The sequence below is a fragment of the Peromyscus eremicus genome, chromosome 6 (assembly GCF_949786415.1).
Source record: "Peromyscus eremicus chromosome 6, PerEre_H2_v1, whole genome shotgun sequence".
Classification (NCBI taxonomy): Eukaryota; Metazoa; Chordata; class Mammalia; order Rodentia; family Cricetidae; genus Peromyscus; species Peromyscus eremicus.
Window position 1 is genome coordinate 7608696 of NC_081421.1, and position 25734 is coordinate 7634429.

The window sequence follows — 25734 nt, forward strand, 5'->3', positions numbered from 1 at the left end:
CAGATACTACTGCTTTACAAAACAAACAAAAGTATATGGAAATAAAATGACACCTGATGATATTCTGCTATATTCATGAATTAGTACTTTCTTCAGCCGTCATCAAAAATGCTGCCTCCTGTCACAGATGGGAACAACTACAGAGGTTCACAACTAGACAATATGAAGGGAGTGAGAGACCTTAGAACAATCAGACCCAAAAGGGATGTCTCCATCAAATCTTCCCCTCAGAGCTCAGGGCACCCTGCTGGAAGAAGACAGAGAAAAACTCTAAGAGCCAGTGGAGACGGAGCACATCAAGAAAACATGATCATGATCAAAGCTCATATGAATTCACAGAGACTGGAGCAGCAAGCAATGGAATTGCGTGGCCTGTGCCAGGTCCTTTGAATATCAATTACGGCTTCTGGCTTAGTGTTTTTATGGGAGTCCTGAGTATGAAGAGACAGGATCTCTGATTACTGTGACTTTTCTTGCGCTCTTTTTCTTCTGTTTGTTTTGTCCAATTCTGATGTTTTATCTTATTATATTTTACTATGTTGTAATTTACTTTAGTTTAAAAGTATCCTTTCTAATGAGAGAAAGAATGGGAATTGATCTGGATACAAGAGATGTTGGGAAAACTTGGAGGGGTAGAAGGAAGGCAAACAAATTGTAATCAGGCTACATTATGTGAGAAAAAAATTATTTTTAATATAAAAAAAGAAAAAAATGCATTCAATATCTGCTAACATCTGAGGAAAACATTTCCTATTTCAATTTGTACTTATAAATTAGCAAAGCAAAAGACAGAATTATTTGCAATGTTCAATTGTGTAAAATATCTTATTTGGCCTTATAGTATTTAATTTTCAGTGAATTTGATGTTTCAATAGCACCAGAATGGTTGATGACTTTAAATGTTTACAAGGATATATGCTTCCTACAAAATGTGTAAATAAATTTACAGGTCAAATTTTCAGCAAATACAATACAATATGCAAAGGTTCAAGATAGTAATTATACAAATTGTAGACGTGTGATAATTAGAATATCTGTGGAAAGCAAATATATAGGTGATAAGGTAATTTCCCACTTATTTGTTCGATTAGTCTTTTAAAAGAAACTTAATTGTTATATCCACATATCAGGAGACCAGACATGAGTCCTGGAATTAATGGAGTCCTTCTGTCCACCATGATTTTAACAGTAATTCTGTCACCTAAAAGTTAAACTGTAAAAATCATACTCAAAATAATTCAGACTTCAAAATAAAAATCTCCTCAAAATTGATTTATTTCAGGTCATCAGATTTTCTAGAGCAAGCAACAAAACGCACAATAGGGTTATAATATGTTTTCTTCATATATAATTTGCCTAAAGAAATCATTCAGTTTCCAGATAATTTGCCTTTAAAGCTCATTAATATTATACACTACTCTGAAAATGAGTGAACTGGCCGTTACACATTATCTGTCAACACAGCATATCTCCTCCACAAACAAAGTTAAGCCTGAGTGTGATGATCAGGAAGATTTCTTAGTCTGGAAGTTTTCATAATATTACAACTGAATCTAAATCTCTCATGCTTCCTAATAAAACAAAAAAATGATTGAAACTGTGACAGGACAGATATTCTTTATGTGTTTGAGTGTGTGCATACCTTTCCCGATTTTATAAAAATATATACTGTATATTGTTGAATAGTTTATGGAAACTTCACCACAAATTGGCAGTTTGAGCTATATATTACTTTTCACTTGATTTCAATAAATGAATGTAATTTTGTAGCAAGAATTAACAAATTATCAATTGAGGAAATAGAAGATATATTTTTTCACAAATATACATGTATGAATTTGTATAAACATTTTATATGTGAATGTATGTGGTTGTGTGTATAAAAGTAATAATTTTGGAAGAATTTAAAAAAATTACTCATATCTTAAAAAACACATTTTATATAATATGTAATGGAAGTTTAAAGTAATAGTCTTCAGAGGTTTTAAAATATTACTACATCTAGTTACAAGTATTTTTTTTTAAGCTTCATGTCTGAAATTATGAAGCTCAAAATCGAGATTATTTCCAGTGTCAATTGACTTTCTGTGAATGAATGGGTCTAAAACAGCACTCTAAGGAGAACTGCTAATTCCTTTTCATTTCATCAGTACCCTTCATGATTATTTGGGAGGAAATATGCACTTTTAATTTCAGTTACCCTACTTTTATAGTGACTTTTACTGTCTTTGTAACATGCTCATTTTGAACAATACACAAGAAAAAATATGCTGAATTTTTCTCTGTATTTCTTTTTTTTAACTAATATAAAAATTGAAATTTGAGTCATCACTGCAAAAAAGTACACTTCTCATCCCAAAGAGAATAGAGAGAATTTATTCTGGAGCCAAATATGTTTGACCATGGCTCAGGAACACTGATTTAGGTCACTCTAAAACATATTCCAACATAGAAGCAGCTTTATGAGGTTTTAATAATAGAACAAGGTATGTCCTGAGAGAAAATAGTTTTAAAATACATTGGTGGGAATTTTAGATAAGTGGCACACCTATGATGCCATTTTATAGCTTTCTCAGTTTTGGGGTTAGTTGGCAAGATGGCATCTGTACATTCCAAGTGATTTACCCTGTGGTCACCGACATGTGAGATTAGGAACAGAAGAGGACAATGCATGACCGTTAAGAAGGTTAAATATGCTCCAAGATATTAGGCTCAGGACTTGCAACTTTCTATCCAAGATTAGTAAAATCCTAATCAGTCGATCAGCCTCGCAGAAGGTTCAGTGTAATCTGCGGCTGTTTTCCAGAACGTTTGTTCTCATGGCACATTCACAATCTCTTCTTTCCCACACATGATGAAAAGTGAAATATATATTAAACACAGTCTGATGAGTGTGTCAAGAAGAAGCTTGATGGGTTCATATGATTTAAGTGGAGCTTGGCAGCTTTAACACAGATTTACTGTCACCGTATTGTCCCTTAGTGTGCATGCTGTATTTATATCCAAAGGAATAGGCTTTCTTAAAGAATTCAATATATACATGGCATTAACAAAAGGTTTTCTCATGCATGCATCCTGTCATAAATATTACAAACAAGTTTAATGAGAATTCGCATGGCTGCCAAGCTTTAGAAAGGGCAATTTTCAGATTGTATTCTGCAATCCATATCCCTGAGTACTTGCAGAAATAGGAGCCAAATAACTATCTGTCAGCATTTATGATCTGATAGTTGAAAAGTTATCTCTAGCCAGATATACACATAGCTGTGTGAAAACAAAGGACACAAGGGGTGACAAAGGATGGGAATTTTGGTCAGTGAGATGGCTCAGTGGGTAAATGTGCCACTGCCAAGCTCATGACTTCAGATCCATCCCCGGGGCACACACTGTGGGTGAGAACAGGCTCCCACAGACTTGTCTTCTGAGCACAATGCTCGGTAACACCTGTTATCATATGCACACAAACACATATGCTAATTAAATAAAAAATGTTGTGAAACATTTTAAAAAGAAGACAATGACATAAATCATGGGTACTGGAAAAGAATGTAAGCATGACTTGGGAAGTTGAAGTGTTCACACTGTGTACAGCTGGGATTTCAACAGGGCATGTTCTCTAAAAGGTAAGGATAACTTCCTCCTGAACCCTTGTGTTTAAGAAACGAGTCCCATCAGCTCAGAAAACTGAGACTCCATGCAATTCAATTTTTTCATAGATCTCACATGTTATGGCAGGAAGAAAATTTGAGAAGTGATATTGAAATAAATAACCATCACTCATATCCTTAAGCAAAGCCTACATTTTCAAATACTTACAAAAAACAGAATCGTACTTGTTTTTTCTGAAGAGCCCAGTAGTCCTCATTCCCAGTACCAGAACCCTGAAATTCATCATTTTTCTCTCCTAGTTTAGCTTCTTTGAATTTGGAATGACTAAAGTTATATTAATACATAAAGTGTATTGACACACATATCAGTAATATATTAAGTATTCATAAAAGCAATTATATATTCATTTATATTACATTAGTTTACAATTGGAGACTATTTAGGACAGGAAGTTTGTCGGAGTCTTGTGTTGAGAGGGAATTAGGGGACTCTAAAATGGAAAGTGGGAGACAACGGCAATTGTATTTCATTGTATATATGTATACATTTGAAATTTTCAAAAATAAAGACAATTTTGCAAAGAATAATTTACTAAAAAGCAAAGCAATAACTTTTATCCCCTTTTGATTTGGAATTTGGATAAATGAAAGAGTTGAATTTCAGTGCACATTACTGAGTAAATGATGATGACATTCGGTGACAGGAAATAGTGGAACACAGATGAAAGACTTAAGCGTGGATGGTAAAGAATAACTAGTCAGGTAAGAAAGCAGGTCACAGGCAGTAGGACAGCAAGGGAAAGCTTAGACTACTATGAGGAGATGTATTCCAATACCCCAAGATTTAGTCAGAACATGTGAAGATAAAACATGTGAAACGCCTTACTAATCTGACAGCAAATAAGCAATAGAATGAGTCACTCATTTCCTTGGAGAATGTGCTCTGGAAGGACAAGGACAGATGCTATTCCTTATTGGCTGAGGATTGAATTTGTGATGATAAATCAAACAGTTCATTGAGTACTGATTTTGGTAAGTGGGTGTGTATAGATGGAAGATGATACCAAACTAAGTCTCTTTTAAAGTGCTAATTTTTTTTTTAAGATTAGAATTTCATACTTGTTGTTCTAATAAATATAGGTGTTGATTTGTTCACTTTAGTTATTTATTACCATATACTGGCCAGTTCAAAAATTTGTGGTGGTTTGCATATGTCATTTTATCATGAGTCTACACATTGGATGACTTACCTTGGAGATGTATGGGTTCTAATATGCTACATCCATGGGCCTTTTCACAATTTTTGTTTTTTGTTTTTTTTTTTGTTTTTGTTTGTTTGTTGTTTTAGGTGATGGCTGAGCCAAGCTGAGGGATCTCACCAAGCTTTCCTTCCTATGAGTAGGACATAGGAATTTCCTGTACGTTCTCTATATTGACATAGGTCTCAACTTTGGTTTCCAACAGAGGCTTTCAAAAAGAAAAAAATGCTTAATGTGTTGGTTATATCTGTCCTTTGCTTGTCTCAGACTTGAGATTGTAACATGGATCAAACAAAATAATGGGACAAGCTCCAAGTCCATGACAGGACACGAGAAAGCTATGCTTCCTGAGAGTATGTGGAGTCTTTGTTTTATTAAGAGTTCCAAGTTTATTGTCACACAAAGTATTTAAAAGTAAATATAAGTGAACTAATTGAGAGTCTGAATATCCATGTCAATGTCTGCAGATCAGAAAGTGTGGGAAGGTCAGAAATTCAGACAAGAGACAGAGCTGCTGCGTGCTATATGGGAAAGCAAGGAGAAAGGGGAAAGTGGATGGGGCCTATGTACTTCATAACTGAAACTCTTCAACATACTTTATACAAATGTCTTCAATTTATTCATTTTTCTCCAAAATGAGGAATATAATTCTGAGTTATGAAAGATGGAAAGGGAATGTACCTAGTCACTTTAAACCTGGGAAAAGCTTACTAAATAATAATAAAGTTAAAGCTGTGGTTGGAGAGAAAATTTATTTGAATTAAAAAGCATGTTAAGGAATTATGTGAGTCTAGAAGACAATGGGCACTTTTTATTGACTAAATGTTCTCTACTAATGGTAAACTGAGCATCTTCTCTAGCATCTTTGAACATTAATGGTAAACTGTGGCTTAGGCTAACAAGATGTTCAAGCAGGTAAAATACTCATGCTGCTAGCCTGAGCTCAATTCTGAAGGGCCACAAAGGCATAAAAAGAAAGATCCAACTTCACAAATCTTACCTCCACACAATGTTCACAGACACGCACCATAACCTCCCCACATTCACACACATACAATGAGAATAGTAAGGAAATTTATGCAACAGCAAGTTAGGACAAAATTGGAGCACTATCAATATTGTAAAGCAATAATATTGCTTCTTACTAGAACACCTGGACTTATACACTCTGAGGAACCATTAATAGCTGTACAGCTGGCAGTAAGCAAAAACCATTCACTGCTATTTTTGTCATAGCTACATCTCAGAAACTGAATGAAAACCCACTCTTTGGGATTTCTATGTGCTTTAATGCAATCTAGATAGTTTGGTGAACAAAAGAGTTGTTCTCAGAAATATCTCTGGTGGTAGAAAGTACAATGTGTGCTTTAAAGCTAGTTTTTTTAAAATATACTTATAATTTATTTGGCACCAAGAAAAGAAAAATGGATGCTTTTTGTCGCTTTCCCTTCCTTATTGGCAAGGATTATCAGGCATAAGATTTGAGGGTTTCATTTCATAAGATAATAGAATGTATCACCTTCTGCACACACACACACACACACACACACACACAGAGAGAGAGAGAGAGAGAGAGAGAGAGAGAGAGAGAGAGAGAGAGAGAGAGAGAGAGAGAGAGAGAGTTTCATTCATGGCTTGTGTACTCATGATGACTCTATTCTCAAAACAGACAGACTAACAGAAAAGCAATTTATAAATTTTAAATTGTACAGTGATCTGAACAGCGTAATGGCAACTCAAAAAAAAAAAAAACTGCCTTGATTTTTGCCACAGGCAAAAAAACTGATAATTCACCCTGTGTGCATTAACTCTTCCTTACTCACTATAGAGGATCTGATTGCTGCTTGACTGCCCTGAATTGCACATCTTGTGTTTCAGTAACACTTTTTATTTTAATAGGGTATCTAAAGAAGTAGAGACTCTGACAATTATACTGTAGTATATTACTGCAACTCTTCCATATTACTATGCTTCAAATTGTATTCTAGCTCTAATTAGTAAATCAAGATATATCAAAAGTAAACATGAATAAGAAAAATAAGGGTATCATTTGTAGGATCAGAGCTATTTGGAATTTCAAGAAAAAACTGGGGTCTTTGAATTCATTACTTATGAACAAAGCAGTGCCTTCTGTGAACGACTAAGTTCCTGACACAGAAAACAAAGTATATAGGAGGTACATTGTGCTGAGTGTTTCGGGAATAGATTTTAAGACCATGGCTAACTAATTATGTATTTAACACTGGGTGAAAAACGGTGGTGAATAAAATGTTAAAAAAATATACAAAATGTTAATTATTGATATATCTATTTGGAGTGACAAATCATATGTTTCCCAGTGTCATTTGTAAAGCACACGAGATCTGTCACTTAGCATGAAGGCTTAGGCAGAGCTGTTTATCCAACTAACTGGATGAGATATTTATAGAAGGAACATGTTGAAACCTGTTGTGTTTGTTTGCCTTTCTGAGACTCCCACTATGTCCAGAGATCCAAACTGATTGAATATAACTGAGGCGGACAATCATTGAAAATGTACCTGTAGAAATCTGGAATGCAGTTTTCTATTTGGACAGGCACTAGTGGACAACAAATCCACAGGTTAACTAACATCCCATCATTCTTGAGACTGATGAAGACCAGAGGCAACACCAAACAGTTAGAGGGGTTAGCGTTCTCTATGGCAATCCCCAGTGAAATCGCAGGAAAACAGGAATATTTGTAATTTTCAATTTGCTCTGAGATCTTTTACTTCTAGGAAGTTATTTATTTATACCATATTGAATGACAATGGCGACTAGCTAGTTAGGAGATATTTTAAATGTCATATGTATATTGATATTACATGGTCAAGACTATAACAAAAATCCCTATAGCTTAATTTTTAACAATTTTCTTTTGTTGCTGGGTTTTAATTAAATTGTGTGTGTGTGTGTGTGTGTGTGTGTGTGTGTGTGTGTGTGTGTGTGTAATGATGAGGTCACAGGACAACTTTTAAGAGTTGGTTCTCTCTTTCCACCACAAGGTATCTAGGGATCAAATCCAGGTTTTCAGACTTGGAGAGAAGTGCCTTGACCTACTCACTAATCCCAGTGACCTTGTTTTGCTTTTCTTTGCTTGATTTTCTATGTAATAAAACCTAGCTTTATACCTGAAGTGGGAAATAAGTGTGAGAAAAAACGCTCAAACATTAGAACATATAAATGGTACAAAGAAAGGAAAGGAAAACATTTCCTCAAGTGATACAGATACCCCTATGAGGCAGACATTAATTCTAAATGAACAGCATATGTGCTTGCATGTGTTATAATTAACTTATACCACTTACATAAGTACATTTTTATGAACTGGCATTTTAAGCCTAGAACTCTAGTGATTGGCCATTATAATTGATTTTAAGGGAAATTATTACTGATAGGTCATAATTTCTATTGGTAAAATTTTGATTTGAGCAGATCTACTCTAGGGAGCTGTGGTTTGTCATCCCATTAAACTATATTCACAAGCAAATCCAAGTTAATATTTAATTATGTATTTTCTACAGTTGTTAAGCAAAGAAATAATGATCATACTATAGCAGTAATAAACAAGGAATAAAACCTGCTTCATATTCTAATTTGCTTCTAAGTTGTCCAAAAATGCCAAGAGAAATTATATTCATGATTTAACCAGTACTATTTCTTAATAAGGAAACACACAGCACTGCATTGAAGGAAGCTCATAGTTTCTGGAATATTATACTGAGTTTTCGAATAATTACCAAATGGTACATTGTTGAATTTTATCAGGGCCTCATGCTTTAAGACACTGGAAATATTTCTAGAAACTTACATTATCCAATCTCTATGGCTTGCCTTTTTAAAATTTCCGTTCCCCTATATACCAGCTGTGCAACTTTGGGCAGATTACGCGATCTCCTCATTTTTAAATTTCATCCTTTTTAAACAAAAAAAAATATTAACATGGCTTATAGATTATGGGCATTTAATTATATTTTTAAAAATATAATTAAAAAATTGAACTTACTGCAAGTGAACTTTGGAATGAGAAATTGCATCGGACGCCTTACCTTTGCAATTATCTGTTCCTCATCATGCCATCACATTGGGGAAGTGTCTCACCCATCATTTCAAGACTGGAAAGTGAAGCCTAGAAGAAATCATCATGGCTTACCGGATGGAAATGTGGGAGCTGCTTACCATGCCCTCTCTCTCTGTGCTATTAGTGCCTGCTGTCTTTCTTCTGCAGCCAGTCATTGCCAAACATCTTCAAAGTGTCCTTTCTACTTACAAGTTACTTCTCTACCCTTTTCAAATTAAGTGAAAATCTTTTTCAGCTGTTAAAGTTTTAGTGATTTTAAAGAAACTAGATCCTGCAAGTACACCGAGTCCTCAGTTTTAGACCTTCCTTCTGTAAATGAAATAGTGTTTAAGAATTAAGATTACATAACTTTTAAATGGCACCTTAATCTGGAACCCTAGTGTATCTACTATTCTAGGCTAGAAGCAACTTATGGTCTGTGGTTGGAAAGAAATCAATGACACATATTCTCCTCTGTAATATTGTGAACACAGATAAAAATAAAGCATCACTACAATCTTTGGCTACTGTGCTGCATTGCTTTGAAATAGATAACTGGGTCAGTATCATTTATAAGCTTTTATTTCTGCATTAGACTTCTAAGATCCACAGTTTTTAATGTCTCCTGTTTCACACACATCTTATCCAATTTCTGCTGTAAGCATTTTCACCGAAGAAATCGGCTCAATTCTTTTGAAAGTCATTTTAGTCACAGAGTAGGAGGCAACAATATTGAGTTACCATCTTAGGAAATGTTTGTATAATGTATTTAATGAATGTTCCATCACAAACAGTAATGAGTAAGGGACATTAAGTAGTGTTAAACAGTATAATCTCAGAAGAAGTTGGAGATAAACCATGTCAAGGCTTTATATACAAAGAATAAGTATGTCTTTCCTCCTCTTATGTATTCAGAGTCTACTCACTGTGTAACTTTTCATAAGGACAGATCAAAATGCAGGAGAGCCAGGCTTTCTATTGAGAATGACATAATGGAGAGACTCACAGAAAAGTGTCTTCTGATAGCAAACACAATATCAAGAACATTGCTATACCTGACATTCTGTTTTGAGAAATCAAAGCACTTCAAATGAAAATCACAAACACAAAAGCTTCCAAAATCCACGAACATTGCAAATATTATTCAAACATATATATATATATATATATATATATGTTTGAATGTGACTGTGATAGGACAGATAATATCTATTTATGTTAAAATATTATGAAGTATAGCATTCTGTAGAAAGATAAACTCCTTTAAAATAACTGTTGAAAGAGACACTCGTATTCTTCCTATCTAGCATTAAGGGAACCTGAATCTTGTTCATAAACCTGTAAGTAATTGAGTAAAGTTTGAAATCGTAGCAGCTGCACCCAGAATCTTGCTTAGCTGTGTTTCTCCTCTTGCTACATATCAACCTCTGGAGTATTAAATGACCAGCTGTTTATAATCTCTGTTTGTCTATATATATCTTAACCTAGCTTCATTTTAACTCTAAATTGAAATAAGTTTACTTATGGTGATGAAAATAGTATACAGAATAAGAAAAGTATTTCTTGTACTCCTGAATGAATATGATACAAAAAAGTATTCTTTGGTTTATAAAGATTTCTTTCTAAGGAAAATCATTTACCTTTAAAACTTCTTCAACATAGATGGGGCACAATATACTTAGTTGATTCAAACAACTCAGTGAAATGTTTTCTCTGTAAAAAATGTGAAATACTGAACCAAATCCAATTAACACTCAGTCATATTTCCTTTAACTTGGTGGTAAAGTATAGAGGAAGGGAGAAGAAATTCAGCAAGAATGATTTTCAGTCTCAGCCCAATTTGTGTGGCCTCCGTATACCTCATAAGCTCTGCTCCTAGCTGAGCAAATGATCTAATATTAATATCTGTCATACAGAAAGGCAATCTTGTCTTTTAACGATGCCCTTTCTAGCTCCAGAGTTCAATTCTTCCTTCACACATTAAGACAGTGTCAAAAAATTATAATGACTAATGCAAGGTTGAATTTTAGCACTCCTTGTTAAATCTGAGTTTCCAAGCATGTAGTTTCAATCTCATTTTACAGTAACACCCTTTCAGTCACAGAGGGACAAAAAACGTATCCAAGTTTTAGTAGTTTAAGAATTAAAGTTATCTGATGTTCTTCCAGGGAACACATATTCAATTATATAAAACCTTATTCTTAGTATATTACATCAGGTTTTTATTAAAAATATTCAGGCATGCCATTTAGGTTGAATAATAATTAATAAAATTAACTTTGCTATTTGACAATAAAAATGATTCCTCTCTGACTGGCTGCTTAAGGAAAGAATATGAAGACATTGTCTTCAGGACGAGAGAATTGTTCCTTCTTCATGGCAGGGAGCCTCGAGAACAGTCAAGGTATACAAACTTTGATTAAGAAGTTTCTTTGGAGGATAGAATCTGTCTTTTATACTGCATAAGCTACTTTGCTATGAGTTCTCTCATGCTCTCTTCTTCTTCTGTTAGTGAAATTAATTTTCAGAGTAGTTTTCATTGAATTAGAGAGAGTTACAGATGGAACTAGTCTTAGAAATTGCCTCACCTCTCCTCAAGTCCAACCTTGTAATTTTGCAGTTGCAATTGAATTGATTAAATAGGATTTGCAATGAGTTGGAATGAGGTTTGAATTGAGTTGGGATTAAAATGGTACTCAAGGATGGAGGACAGAAGTTTCAATCCCTAGCAGAGCCTTAATGCTGTCTTTTGCATGTAGCATATATTACACTAACACAAACTACATTTCAAAATTAAGTAATCAAAATTAAGATATGTTCCAGAATTTGGAAGAAAGTGGAGGCTACATTTGCAACCTTAGTAATAACACAAAAAGAGGACACACAAGACTCACACATCCTCAAGACAGAGAAGAATCCCAACATGGAAGAGGAGGGTGGGCATAAAGTCCCACTCCCTTGTTGAGGAGTTATGAGGAATAGATAGCTGTTGGAAGATGAAAAGCCAGATAGTGTTACAGGTGTGACCTGTGGTAAGTATTCAAACATCCATAGGATGGCCCTATGCCCAAGAATATCTGCACTATACACATTGGACATATTAGTCTAAGAAAAAGAAAAAGATATGAGGTCAGGTGCATAGAACAGTGTTGGTGAACCTAGAGAAGTCTGAAGAGGAAGAACAAATATAATCAAAAGACATTGTCTGAAACTTTTAAATAACTAAAAATATAATGATATTTAAAGAAAAAAATGAGAGGTCCACTCAAACGAAAAAACAAACAAACAATGATACAAAATACATTCGATAATGCATTCAATTGAAAGAGATTGGGAAGGAAATTACATATTTATCACAGGGAAAATCCATCAAGATGAAGTGTCAATTCTGAGCATTTATGGTCCAAATACAAGGACACACACATTTGTAAAAGAAACATTGCTAAAGCTTAAATTGCACATCAAACACAATACATTAGTAGTGGGAGATTTCAACACCCCACTCTCACCAATGGACAGGTCTGCCAGACAGAAACTTAACAGAGAAACAAGGGAACTAACAGATAATATGACTCAAATGGACTTACTAGATATCTACAGAACATTCCACCATAATACAAAAGAATACACCTTCTTCTCAGCACCCCATGGGACTTCCTCTAAAATTGACCACATGCTTGGTCACAAAGCAAAACTCAACAGATACAAAACAATTGGAATAACCTCCTGTGTTCTATCAGACCACCATGGTTTAAAGTTAGATTTCAACAATAACAAACATTACAGAAATCCTACAATCTCGCGGAAACTGAATAATGCCCAGCTGACTCTCCAATGTATCAAAGAAGAAATATGGAAAGAAATTAAAGATTTCCTAGAATTAATGAAAATGAAAGTACAACATACCCAAACTTATGGGACACTATGAAACCAGTGCTAAGAGGAAAATTAATAGCACTAAATGCCCACTTAAAGAAGATCGAGAAATCTAACACTAGTGACTTAACAGCACACCTGAAAGTACTAGAACAAAAGGAAGCAAAGTCATCCAGGAGGAATAGATACCATAAAATAATCAAATTGAAAGCTGAAATAAATAAAATAGAAACAAAGAGAACAATACAAAGAATCAATGAAACAATTAGTTGGTTCTTTGAGAAAATCAACAAGAGAGACAAGCCTTTATTCAAATTAACTAAAAGGCAGAGAGAGAGAGAGAGCATTCAAATTAAGAAGATCAGAAATGAAAAGGGAGACATAACAACAGACAATGAGCAAATTCACAGAATCATCAGGTTATATTTCAAAAACCTGTAATCCACAAAATTGGAAAATATGAAGGAAATTGACAGTTTTCTGGATAGGTACCACATACTAAAGTTAAATCTAGACCAGAAAAACTATTTAAATAGACCAATAACCCCTAAGGAAATAGAAAAAATCATTAAAAGTCTCCCAAGCAAAAAAAAAAAAGCCCAGGACCAGATGGTTTCAGCACAGAATTCTATCAGATTATCAAAGAAAGGCTAATTTCAATACTCTTCAAATTGTTCCACACAATAGAAAAAGAAGGAACTTTATCAAACTCCTTTTATGAGGCTACAATTACTCTTATTCTCAAGCCACACAAAGATGCCGCAAAGAAAGACAATTACAGACCAATATCCCTCATGAACATTGATGCAAAAGTACTCAATAAAATATTGGCAAATCAAATCCAAGAACACATAAAAAAATATCCACCATGACCAAGTAGGCTTCATTCCAGGGATATAAGAATGGTTCAACATACAAAAATCTGTCAATGTAATACACCATGTAAACAAACTGAAAGAAGAGAACCACATGATCATCTCATTAGATGCTGAAAAAGCCTTTACAAAATCCAACACTCCTTCATGATAAAGGTCCTAGAGATATCAGGAATACAAGGAACATACGTAAACATAATAAAGGCAATTTACAGCAAGCTGATAGCCCACATCAAATTAAATGGAGAGAAACTCTAAGTGACTCCATCAAAATCAGGAACAAGATAAGGCTGTCCACTCTTTCCATATTTATTCAATATAGTACTTGAAGTTTTAACTAGAGCAATAAGACAACAAAGAAGATCAAATGGATAGAAAATGGGAAGGAAGAAGTCAAACTTTCACTATGTGCAGACTATATAATAGTATACATGTGACCCCAAAAATTCTACCAGGGAACTCCTACAGCTGATAAACACCTTCAGTAATGTGGCAGGATACATGATTAACTCAAAAAAAATCAGTAGCCCTCCTGTATACAAATGATAAATGGGCTGAGAAAGAAATCAGAGAAACATCACCCATTACAATAGCCATAAATATTATAAAATGCCTTAGGATAACTCTAACTAAGCAAGTGAAGACTTGTATGATAAGAATTTTAAGTCTCTGAAGAAAGGAGTTAAAGAAGATATCAGAAAATGGAAAGATCTTCCATGCTCATGGATAGGTAGAATTAACTTAGTAGAAATGACAATCTTACCAAAGGCAATCTATAGATCCAATGCAATCTCTATCAAAATCCCAACACAATTATTTACAGATTTGGAAAAAATAATACTCAACTTCATATGGAAAACAACAACAAAAACAGAATAGCTAAAAGAATCTTGAACAATAAAGCAACTTCTGGAGGCCTCGTGATCCCTGACCTCAAGCTCTACTATAGCGCTATAGTAACCAAAACAGCTTGGTACTGGCATAAAAACCAACATGTGGACCAATGGAATCAAACTGAAGACCCTGACATTAACCTGCACACCTGATTTTTTCACAAAGAAGCCAAAACTGTACAATGGAAAAGAGTATCATCAACAAATGGTGCTGGCATAACTGGATGTCAACATGTAGAAGATTGCAAATAGATCCATATCTATCACTATGCACAAAACTCAAGTCCAAGTGGATCAAAGACTTCAACATAAATTCAGTTACACTGAACTTGATAGAGGAGAAAGTAGGAAGTAGTCTTAAATGCACTGGCACAGGAAACCACTTCCTAAATATAACACCAGTAGCACAGACACTGAGAGCAATAGTTAAAAAAAATGAGACCTCCCAAAAACTGAGAAGATTCTGTAGGGCAAAGGACATGGTCAATAAGACAAAACAAAAGCCTACTTTATAGGAAAAGATTTTCACCAACCCTACGTCTGACAGAGGGCTGATATCTAAAATATATAAAGAATTCAAGAACATAGACATCAAAATACTGAACAACCCAATTAAAAATGGGCTGCAGAGCTAAACAGAGAATTATCAACAGGAGAATCTCAAATGGCCAAAAGACATTTAAGGAATTGCTCAACATCCTTAGTCATCAGGGAAATAAAAATCAAAACAACTATGAGATACCATCTTACACCTGTCAGAATGACTAAGATTAAAAACACTGAAGGCACCTTATGTTGTAGAGGATGTGGAGCAAGGGGAACACTCCTCTACTGTTAGTGGGAGTGCAAACTTGTACAGCCATTTTGGAAATCAGTACGGCAGTTTCTCAGAAAATTGGGAATCAATCTATCTCAAGACCCAGCTATACCACTCTTGGGCATATACCCAAGGAATGCTCAATCACACCACAAGGACACATGCTCAACTATGTTCATAGCAGCATTATTTGTAATAGCCAGAAGCTGGAAACAACCTAGATGCCCCTCAACTGATGAGTAGATAAAGAAAATGTGGCACATATACACAATGGAGTACTACTCAGAGGTAAGAACAAATTATATCATGAAATTTGCAGGCAAATGTATGGAACTAAAAAAATATCATCCTGAGTGAGATAACCCAGACTAAGAAGGACAAACATAGTATGTACTCACTCATAAGTGGATACTAGATGTAAAGCAAAGGATAACCAGATTGCAAACTACAGCTCCAGGGAAACTAGCAAGTAGGGTGGACACTAAGAGGGACACATGGATCTTCCAGTGAAGGAGAAATACATGAGATCTACATGAGCAAACTGGGTGTAAGGGGGGGCGGGTAATGGAGGGCAAGGGATGGGGAATGAGAACATAGGGGAATGGGAGGTTTGAGCTGGAACAGGGAAAGAATAGGAAAGCAAGGAAAGAGAAACCATGACAAATGAAGACATCATGAGAATAGAGAGAAATAAGGTGCTAGGGAAGTTTCAAGGAATCCACAAGGATGACCCCACCTTAGACTATTAGCGATAGTCCAGAAGATGCCTGAACTTGTCTACTCTGGTAACCAGATTAGTGAATACCCTAACTGTCATCATAGAGCCTTCATCCAGTTACTGATGGAAGCAGGTGCAGAGATCAAGCTGGGTGCCAGGCCGAGCACCAGGAGTCCAATTGATGAGAGAGAGGAGGGATTCTATGAGCAAGAGACACAGAGATCATAAAGGGGAAACATACAGAGATGGCCAGCCAAACTAGTGGAAACCCATGAGCTGTGGACCGGTAGATGTGGAGCCCCCATGGTACTGGACTAGGCCCTCTGGTTAGTAGAGACAGTTGTTTAGCTTGAACTGTTTAGGGGGGGCCTGCTGTGGATATCGCTCTGTATAAATAAACACTGATTGGCCAATAGCCAGACAGGAAGTATAGGCGGGACTAACAGAGAGGAGAATTGAGGAAACAGGAAGGGAAGGGGGAGATTGCCTGGAGCCGCTGCCAGAACAAGGAAGATGTAAGGTACAGATAAGCCACGAGCCATGTGGCCAAGTATAGATTAATAGAAATGGGCTAAATATAAGAGTAAGACCTAGACAATGATAGGCCTGAGCTAATGGCCAAGCAGTTTAAATAATGTAAGAGTCTGTGTGTTTATTTTTTAAGTGGGCTCTGGGACTGGTGGGACTTGACAGGAGCTGGAGAAAAAATTTCCAGCTACAGGGGCCTCAGGCAATGGGATAGGGATCTGTTCCCAGTGCATGAGCTGGCATTTTGGAGCCCAGTGCCTATGGTGGGAAACCTTGCTCAGCCTTGGTGCAGGGAGGAGGGGCTTGTACCTCTTCTGTCTTACCAGGCTTTGCTGAGTCCCCATGGGAAACCTTGCTTTGGAGGAGGTGGGAATGGATAGTGGGTTGAGGGGGAGGCTGGGGGGTAGGAGGAGGGAGGGGGATCTGTGGTTGATATGTAAAATGAGTAGAAAATTCCTTAGTAATAAAAATTTCTTAATAATAATAAAGCAAACAAATGACACAAAATACATTTGGTAAAACAATGGAATTTTCCAATAATAATATGTTTTAGTATGAATATTTTTACTTTAATAATTATTATTTGCAAGTATCTTCTTTGGCTAACTTCAGTCTCTGAAGGAGATAACACTAGTCATCCAGGAATATGAGTCTCCAGTGAAAAAACTGTATGATGCACCCATGAAATAATGAGCCAGACATGTCCTTAACAAAAATAGAAAAGTAGATCTATCTCTTAAAATTATTCATTGGAATCCAAAATAATTTTTCAAGCCTGTCCTTGACACCAGGTTTCCTAGTGTCTTGCCACTGCCATAACACTGCTGGAAATTCTCCTAATGAGACCTTTGCAGATATCCCCTCCCCACTGACTCACAGTATGACAGCTTGTGGAGTTAAATATATATCAACACTTTCTTGCTACAGGAAAGTCTCCAGGGAGACACCACTATCCTCTCCCCTCTGTGGTGAAGTCTCCATTGGAGAGAGTGTCTAATAATGTGTGCAATATATATACCTTAGAATTCTATGCCAGGAGAAGGGAAATTGTGTGTGTGTGTGTGTGTGTGTGTGTGTGTGTGTGTGTGTGTGTGTGTGTATGTGTATGTGTGCATGTATGGTGTTTCTGTTTGTGTGTGTGTGAGAGAGAGAGGTATAAAAGCAAATGGGTACAAGCATGGACCAACCCTTGACGCATATGCAAAGCTTAAAGCATGAAATATCGGATGCTTTATTCTGTAACTTTATCCCTTATTGAATAGCAAGCTTGCCATTTTGGCTAGGCTGGTTAGCCAGTGAGCTCTTGGGATCCTTTGTCTTTACCCCTCAAGAAAGTACAGTTTTCCAGAAAACCTACTCAATATATCTTTTTTAAGAGCTACCCCTCAGAGCTGTTGATAGACATCTAAAGAATAAAATGATACATACAGAACCCAAACATGAAACATCATAGTGGTTTCTAGCATACAAAAAGGCTATATTTCTTAATTTGTATAAATTTATACATAAACTTGAACAATGCATTGAAATTTCCTTCAAATTCATCCTAATTTAAGAATCAAATAATTTACAATAGACTAAACTTAAAATTATTTTGCATGATAATTATTAAGTGTTCTTTATCTGAAAGCATAGAACCCAAATTATTTTTCAAATTCTAGAAGTTCTAGATTTTAAATAGTAACTAATATATAAATATCTTTAGGATGTTACTTAAGTCAATGCATGAAATTCATTTGTGTTATATACAAATTAGATAATAGCTTCAGGTTAACCTATTATTTTATTTTAGTTTCCATACTCTTTGTGTGTGACTCATCAGAATATGTTAGATATGAATGTTTCCAAACTCATGAGGACATGTCCACAGCCAAGTTTCCTAAAGCACTATAGATTTTAGATTTGAAAGTAGTGATTACAAGCATCTGCATAATTAATGAGAGCCCACAAGAGCTTTTTTTTGTATGTAATTAGTAAGCCAATGTTATAAGAAAACCTTATATTTGGAAACTTGATTTGAATGTATATAGAAGAGAAAATAGCTATTCTTTTTTGATGATGCAATGTGTCATCATGAGTATACTTAACTTCATAACTCTCATTTTAAAAATAAATAGGAATCCCAGATGGAGACCTGTGGTATCAACATTGGGTTAGATATCTCAAGTAATACGTCTTTGATTGTACATTAAGAATGATTCATCCAATTAGTGGTTTTATTCAATTTTAAAATGTTCATTATATGTATAAATATGCTCGTGTGTGATGCATACTGGACAACAAATGCCTGAAAGAGGCCAGAAGCATTAGCTCTTTCTAGAGATGAAGTTACAGATGACTGTGAGTTGCCTTTAGTAGGTAACAAGAACTGAAGATCGGTCCTCTAAATAGTAGTATACATTCAAACACTGAGCCATCTTGCCAGCCTCATAATTTCATTATGTTTTATCCTGACATTTTGTCCTGAAATATAGGCTGTTATATGTTATGTATAATATAGCTATTACCTATATATGATAAACTATTAAGCAGACCTAGCATAATTCCACCAGTGATTTAAAATAACAAATTTCTATATTCCTGTGTATAGTTTATATGTGATCACAAATGCTTTATTTTGCAAAGAGCACCCCCATCATCTATTACCCCTTTCATGGGAATATAAGTATTGGAATGTTAAATTACTATTAACTTTCAAAGTGGAAAAAAAAACAAAAATATCATGATTCATACACATACCCATGACTGACATTCTATGAGTAACAAGTAAACCTCAATTTCCCCTTCTTTCTTCTAGCACTTCTAAATGGAATCAGAAGCCTTCATTATTGAAGCTCTGAATCTTGACTAAAGGTATGGCTGTGGCATTCTCTGAGGTATTCTGTGCCTGTCTACACTACTAAACTTTATTTCTCATTTTATTAGGAATATCAGATCTTGGAACAGATGAGAAAAATTATCAGTAATCAACAAACTCATGAATACATCAATACTCTGCAAGTTAGACCGTTGTTATAGCAACATCCATTCAGAGATCTACTACCTTAGGAAAAATGGCAGGTGAGGCTAGCTTAGCTACTGAAAATCTGCAGACAATTACATCCTACTATATTTTCTGATTCTCAGGAGATATTTTTTTTGGAGAAAAAAGTACTTAGTTTATAAATTTAGAAATGTGTGAATGCCCTTATTATTATGTACCTGGTAATGTTAAAATGAGAGTTTTGTTGCACTTTTAACCTTAGTAAATGTGTTAAAATATTTTATGTGCTTACAGCCTCTCTGGAGAAATTGGAAGAGGTTGTTATTTCTATTTTTAAAAATCAAACATTGATTTCCAAGAGCTTATATTTTTAAGTCCAGGATTTAAGCAACAGCTTCTTTATTCTGTGTCAATAATTCTAAAATTTACATGAAGCCTCAAACTAATTTGATAGTCCTGACTTCTAGGAAACATAGTATTTGCTTTATGTTCAATAAAGCCACCCTTATCTGGAAAGGAATGTAGCATAATCTCTAAATAAACTGCAGATTTCTCCCTCATTCTGAAGAACAGCAGTTGCAAATTTGTATATTGATTTCCTGTTCAACCTGTCTGCTCATAGAGTACAGAGTTTTATGCAAGGGCTAAAATGAATATTCTGACTTGCATAGAATTTTAATAAATGTATGCATTATATGTATTCTTCTCAGTACACAAACACTTAGTACACAAAACTATCAGTTCACATATATCTAAATGTAATATTAAAAAGTGGAAATTAATGAAGTGAAATATTTTCATCTGTTTTCTTTATGTATATTTTACATTGAAACATGACTGTTTCATTTAAAGGATCATGACTGTGATTCAGCTTAATTTACTTTGTGTACATCAATGTGTACTGGGTTTGGGGTCCAAATTTGCCTTTAATATGCCAAACTGAGAATTATAATCCCTTAATTGCATCAATAATGATCACAAAATAAAGATGATAACCTATAAACCATTAATAAATGATCGTTTTGTCAATATTTTGTATCTTCAGAACAATGGTATCTTAACAGTAATAGTAGCTGGTTCTCCTCTTGAACCTATAACCTGTGTAACCACAATCTCTTGGACCTAGTAACTCTGCCAGCTATGAATGCCACCTTGTGGTGTGGATCTTAAATCTATCAGGAAAGTGTTTCCTCCCATTATGTGCATGCCACTATAGCACCAGTGGGCAGGTTGTAACAGGCAGATCATTTTTCCAACTCACAGTGTTCACAGTTGGATAAGATTTATCATTACTTTCTCCACCAATAGCATACATAGAAACTTCAGACATTGTAATAGATCATCAGGTCAGGAAGGATGGAGTTTACAGGCAATATCAGGTTGATTTCTCTATGTCCTTTGACTCAGTTACATGATGTCTTCTGTCCTATGTCAATTTCTGAATGGTAAACAAGAAGAATGGTAGTATCCTGTAATGTTTTGGCATCTATAGAACTTCATTGACTTAAAATTCCAAGAGAGGTTAACCTTTCCTGGTATTGTATATTTGTTTGTTTGTTTGTTAGCAAAGGGTGTCTAAGTAGGACATTGTTGCCTCTAACTTAATTTTGATTATTTTTATACTTGCGTACTTTTGTATTTTAGAAAGACTCTACAAATGACTTTTTCAGAAGGTCTTTAGTGTTGGTTATTCTGCCCATAATTCCTTCCTTTACTGGGCCCATTCACTCCCACCCCATTTAATTCTTCCTGTTTCTTTGTCCTCATTTTACCCTTCAAATAACTAACAGAGTTTTATTTTCCCTCCCCTCCCCTCGTCCCTTACTAATTTCTTGACATTTGTGAGTATCTTGAATGAGACGTTCATACCTAAAGATTGGAAGCTAACATCTAAAAATGAGTGAAAATATGGAATATTTGTCTTTCTGGATCTGGGTTACTTCAACTGAATGATTATTTCCAGCTCTATTTTTACCTGTGAATTTTCCAATTTCATTTCTCTTATTAGCTGAATAATATTCTCAACCCTAAAATGACAAGTGATTCCATATAAAGTCTCAATTTCCAGAGGTTTTGAACATAAGCATTAACTCCTAAAATGTTTATTTTTAAAAATTTCCCATGAACCATAAATTTCCACCAATCATATCACATTTACAAAGCACATCTTCAGAGAGGTCCTCTCAAGAGCTGTTACCATCACCAGAATTATAATGACTGTCTTATAAGTGCAAGCATACATTAGGGATAATTAAAATATTCTTTGAGAATTTTACTATATATATGTATAATTTCATGATCATATGAAATATGATTACATCTGTCTTTCCATTTCTGGCTCCAAATCTTTCTGGACTTCCCCATTGCTTCCCCTTAAAAACCATGACCTTTCGTGGTTTTACACTGTTTGTAAAAACACATATCTTAGTCAATTGTACTTTCAAAATTATTAATGTTTTAATTAAATGTAATTACATAATTTTCTATCTCTATATACTTCCTCCAACCAGTTCCATGTCCCCCTCTACCCTATCCAACTCATAACATTTTTAAATGTAATTATTTTTATTAAATATGTGTGTGCACATAAAATTTCCTTAGTATTGTCTTACAATTCTCTAAAAACTACTGTTAATGCTTTGATAATTATATTTATAGACTTGTATTCAATACCAGAGCAAAATTAATATTTTGTCTTAATTGTTTTGAGGTTGTCATAATAAAACTCCTTAGGCTGGTTATTATAAAGTAAAGAATTTGGTGCTTAATCCTAATGGCAAAGTTATGGAATCACGAAAATATTTCACTAAAGGCCTAAAAGTCCTTGTTGCAATTTCAAAGGATATGAGTTGGTTTCCGAAACACATGATGGCCCACAGCTGTTAACATCTATAGTCCAGGGGATCCAGTACACATTCTGGTATTCGTGTGTGTGTGTGTGTGTGTGTGTGTGTGTGTGTGTGTGTGTGTGTGCAAACACTGATATGCATAAAGTTAACAAATATAGTGATGATGATCATGATGATGAAAAATGATTAGAAAACTTTAAAACATGGGGGAAAATTTACCCTTGAAATTAGGAAACAATTAATCAATAAGTAAAATTAAGTGGATTTATGAATAAACAAATTTCTAAGAATTACAGCATAGTTCAGTATATTCAATCATTCTGAGAAGACCTAGTATTCATAATTTATAAACAATATTCTGACCAGGTCATCACATTTTAAAACAATCATCACATTTTATGTTAGGAAGAAGTCACAAACATTCAACATGTATTAAACAGAGTATGGTAGTGCTGTAGAATTGGAAAAGTCGCCGGGCGGCGGTGGCGTACGTCTTTAATCCCAGCACTTGGGAGGCAGAGCCAGGCGGATCTTTGTGAGTTCGAGGCCAGCCTGGTCTCCAAAGCAAGTTCCAGGAAACGCGCAAAGCTACACAGAGAAACCCTGTCTCGGAAAACCAAAAAAAAAAAAAAAAAAAAGAATTGGAAAAGCCATGAAGTGATGTGTCAAATGACCAGTAAAATATCTTTTAACTAGAAATATCTACATTTATAGGATAAAAACATTATATCCTATAAATATCTATATAGATATAGATGCCATACTACTAAATAATTTTGATTTATTTACATGATTTCCCATTTTGTAAAAAAATAGTGTAAATATCTTTGACACATAATATTTATGATTTTTTCAAATTTCTTGGATTTAGGATCCAATAAAATATTTTAAGATAGCAAAAATGTTAAAGCAAGTGAGGACTGAAGGCTAGTTCAACTTGAATTTGTATGAAAGAAGGTATTCTTCCACTAATAACTCCACTGTGTTTATACACATCTAGTAAGCACAATGTGACTATGTGCAACCAGTGTCCTGTAAGTACTAAGGATACAGTGTTACCTAGGAAGAAGTTTCTGTTCACAGGTTACTCAAAGTTAACATTTGGGAATCATTTTATGTGTATTTATATACTTGGTATGGGGATATTCAGAGTGTGGAGGGAACACGATACCATATGGGCTCTACAGGAAGAAGAGGACAAATAAGTAGGACCTTCTAGGTCAAGTTAAACACTGATGTTTTATGCTTAGAGTGGTAAGTGCCCTCTCTGTTTTCTACATAGGCAGCAATATAATGAGGTTTGAGTTCTGAAAATCACTGTGAATTTATTTGCAGATTTGGAATTACATTCCTTAATTCCAATTCTAAATGCCAATATATCATTGGTGGGCTTTATCAACAGAAACAAGGAAACTTTCTGGATCCTGTCCAAACTAATTCAAATGAAATTATGTCACTCTGAAGAGAAAAAAAATACAAATGAAATATAGGACTTCTCACCATGATACCATGTATCTAAGGGTGTAAAATGTAAGGTAGTCAGTGGATAGGGTCAAAAGTAAGAAACTAATCAAAGGACATTCAATATTAAGGACTGAGAAATGCCAGTGTGTTCTACACTTTTTATAACAGTGTAAAGGATAAAATTAAAAAGTATTGAGCCAAATAAACAAAGCCAGTTACTTAGTGAATAAGAAAGAGTAGCATAATATGTCTTTTGAAAAGTCATTGAGTGGAGGAACGTTTTGAGAATGTGACATGTGAGCCAATCTCTGAATGTTAAGGGAAAGAACTGAACATGAAGGAGGAGTCACACCAAACCAATTCAGAATTCTCTAAAGATCGAGAAAAGTTAGCATAGAGTTCTCAAATCAAAATCAAGTTTGGGATTTTCAAATAATACTAGACATTCTTTTTTTTTTTTTTTTTTTTAGGTTTTACGTTTTATAAAATCAGAGCTGACCGATCTTCGGGGGTACAGCAACAGCTCAAGGATGAGTGAAGCTGTCAGTTGGTCCCCACCCCAGAGGGCCGGGGAAGAGGGGGTGTCATGCCAACAGCTGAGGCTCCCCTCAGCTCCTGGGCAGATGCTGAAGCAGGAAGAGGCATGGTCACGGGGAGGGAAGCTCCTGAGGCTCCGATACTGCTGGCTGCTTCTTCTCCCTACTCCTGTCCCTTGTCAGCACAGCCTGGCTACCCAGAGGGCCTGGGTCAGAGCAATGGCCCAGGAGCAGTGGAGGGAGGTGAATGGGACCAGAGCACCAAGGGAAGGGGCCCTCGGCCCAAGGGAGGAGGAGAACGCCCTCTCCCCAACAACTCCCCACTGAATTCACAGCACAGAAAACACCTCAAGTCCATCAACACTAGGAGGGGGAATAGAACACCGGCAGGCAATGGTGGAAAGATGAGGGTTAGAACATTAAGAGTGCCAGGTATTTTAGTGTAAAGGACATCCATTGTAGTGATCTGTCATTCCATTGTAGTGATCTGTCATTCCATTGCAGTGATCTGTCATTCCATTGTAGTGATCTGTCATTCCATTGTAGTGATCTGTCATTTGTTTTAAAATGTAGATTGTATACATACACACACACACACACACACACACACACACACACACACACACATATATACAGAGAGAGAGAGAGAGAGAGAGAGAGAGAGAGAGAGAAGTCCATTTGGTGTTGTTAATATGCATATGTGTTTAGGACTGACTACTTGGGACTGGATAACTTATTAAGGTTCTCATCTCCAGAAAAGAAAGAGTTTTCTTCTCTTAGTCATTAGTTGCTTGAAGCTCTTCATTTAGGGGGTGTCTCTTCATGAGACTGGAGGGGGGGAAATGAGGTTTGTAAATGATATAAATACACTATTTATGTAACAAATTCTCAAAAAATAAAAAATAATGAAGTATAAGTAGGAAATATTATATAAAAATTATTTATAAAAATTATTAAAATAAAATATAGACTTGATTACTGTTTATAAAACATAACAGATAGGTCAGCCTTGAAGCAAGGTTGAAGAGATCTCTTAGGATTTACTGCCTCAGTATGCTAAAGATGAGGCAAGTGAATAGAAGAGGTAATGGTTTTTAAATAGTTCATATATAGGGCAAGTCCATATAACCAAAACATGTGGGGATGAATAGGATACTGTATGTTAACTTGTGTCTTTACAGTAATTTCTGCTAACATTTATGAGGTCATGATTTATTGTAGTGAAGAACTTGACAGTAGAAGGTTCTT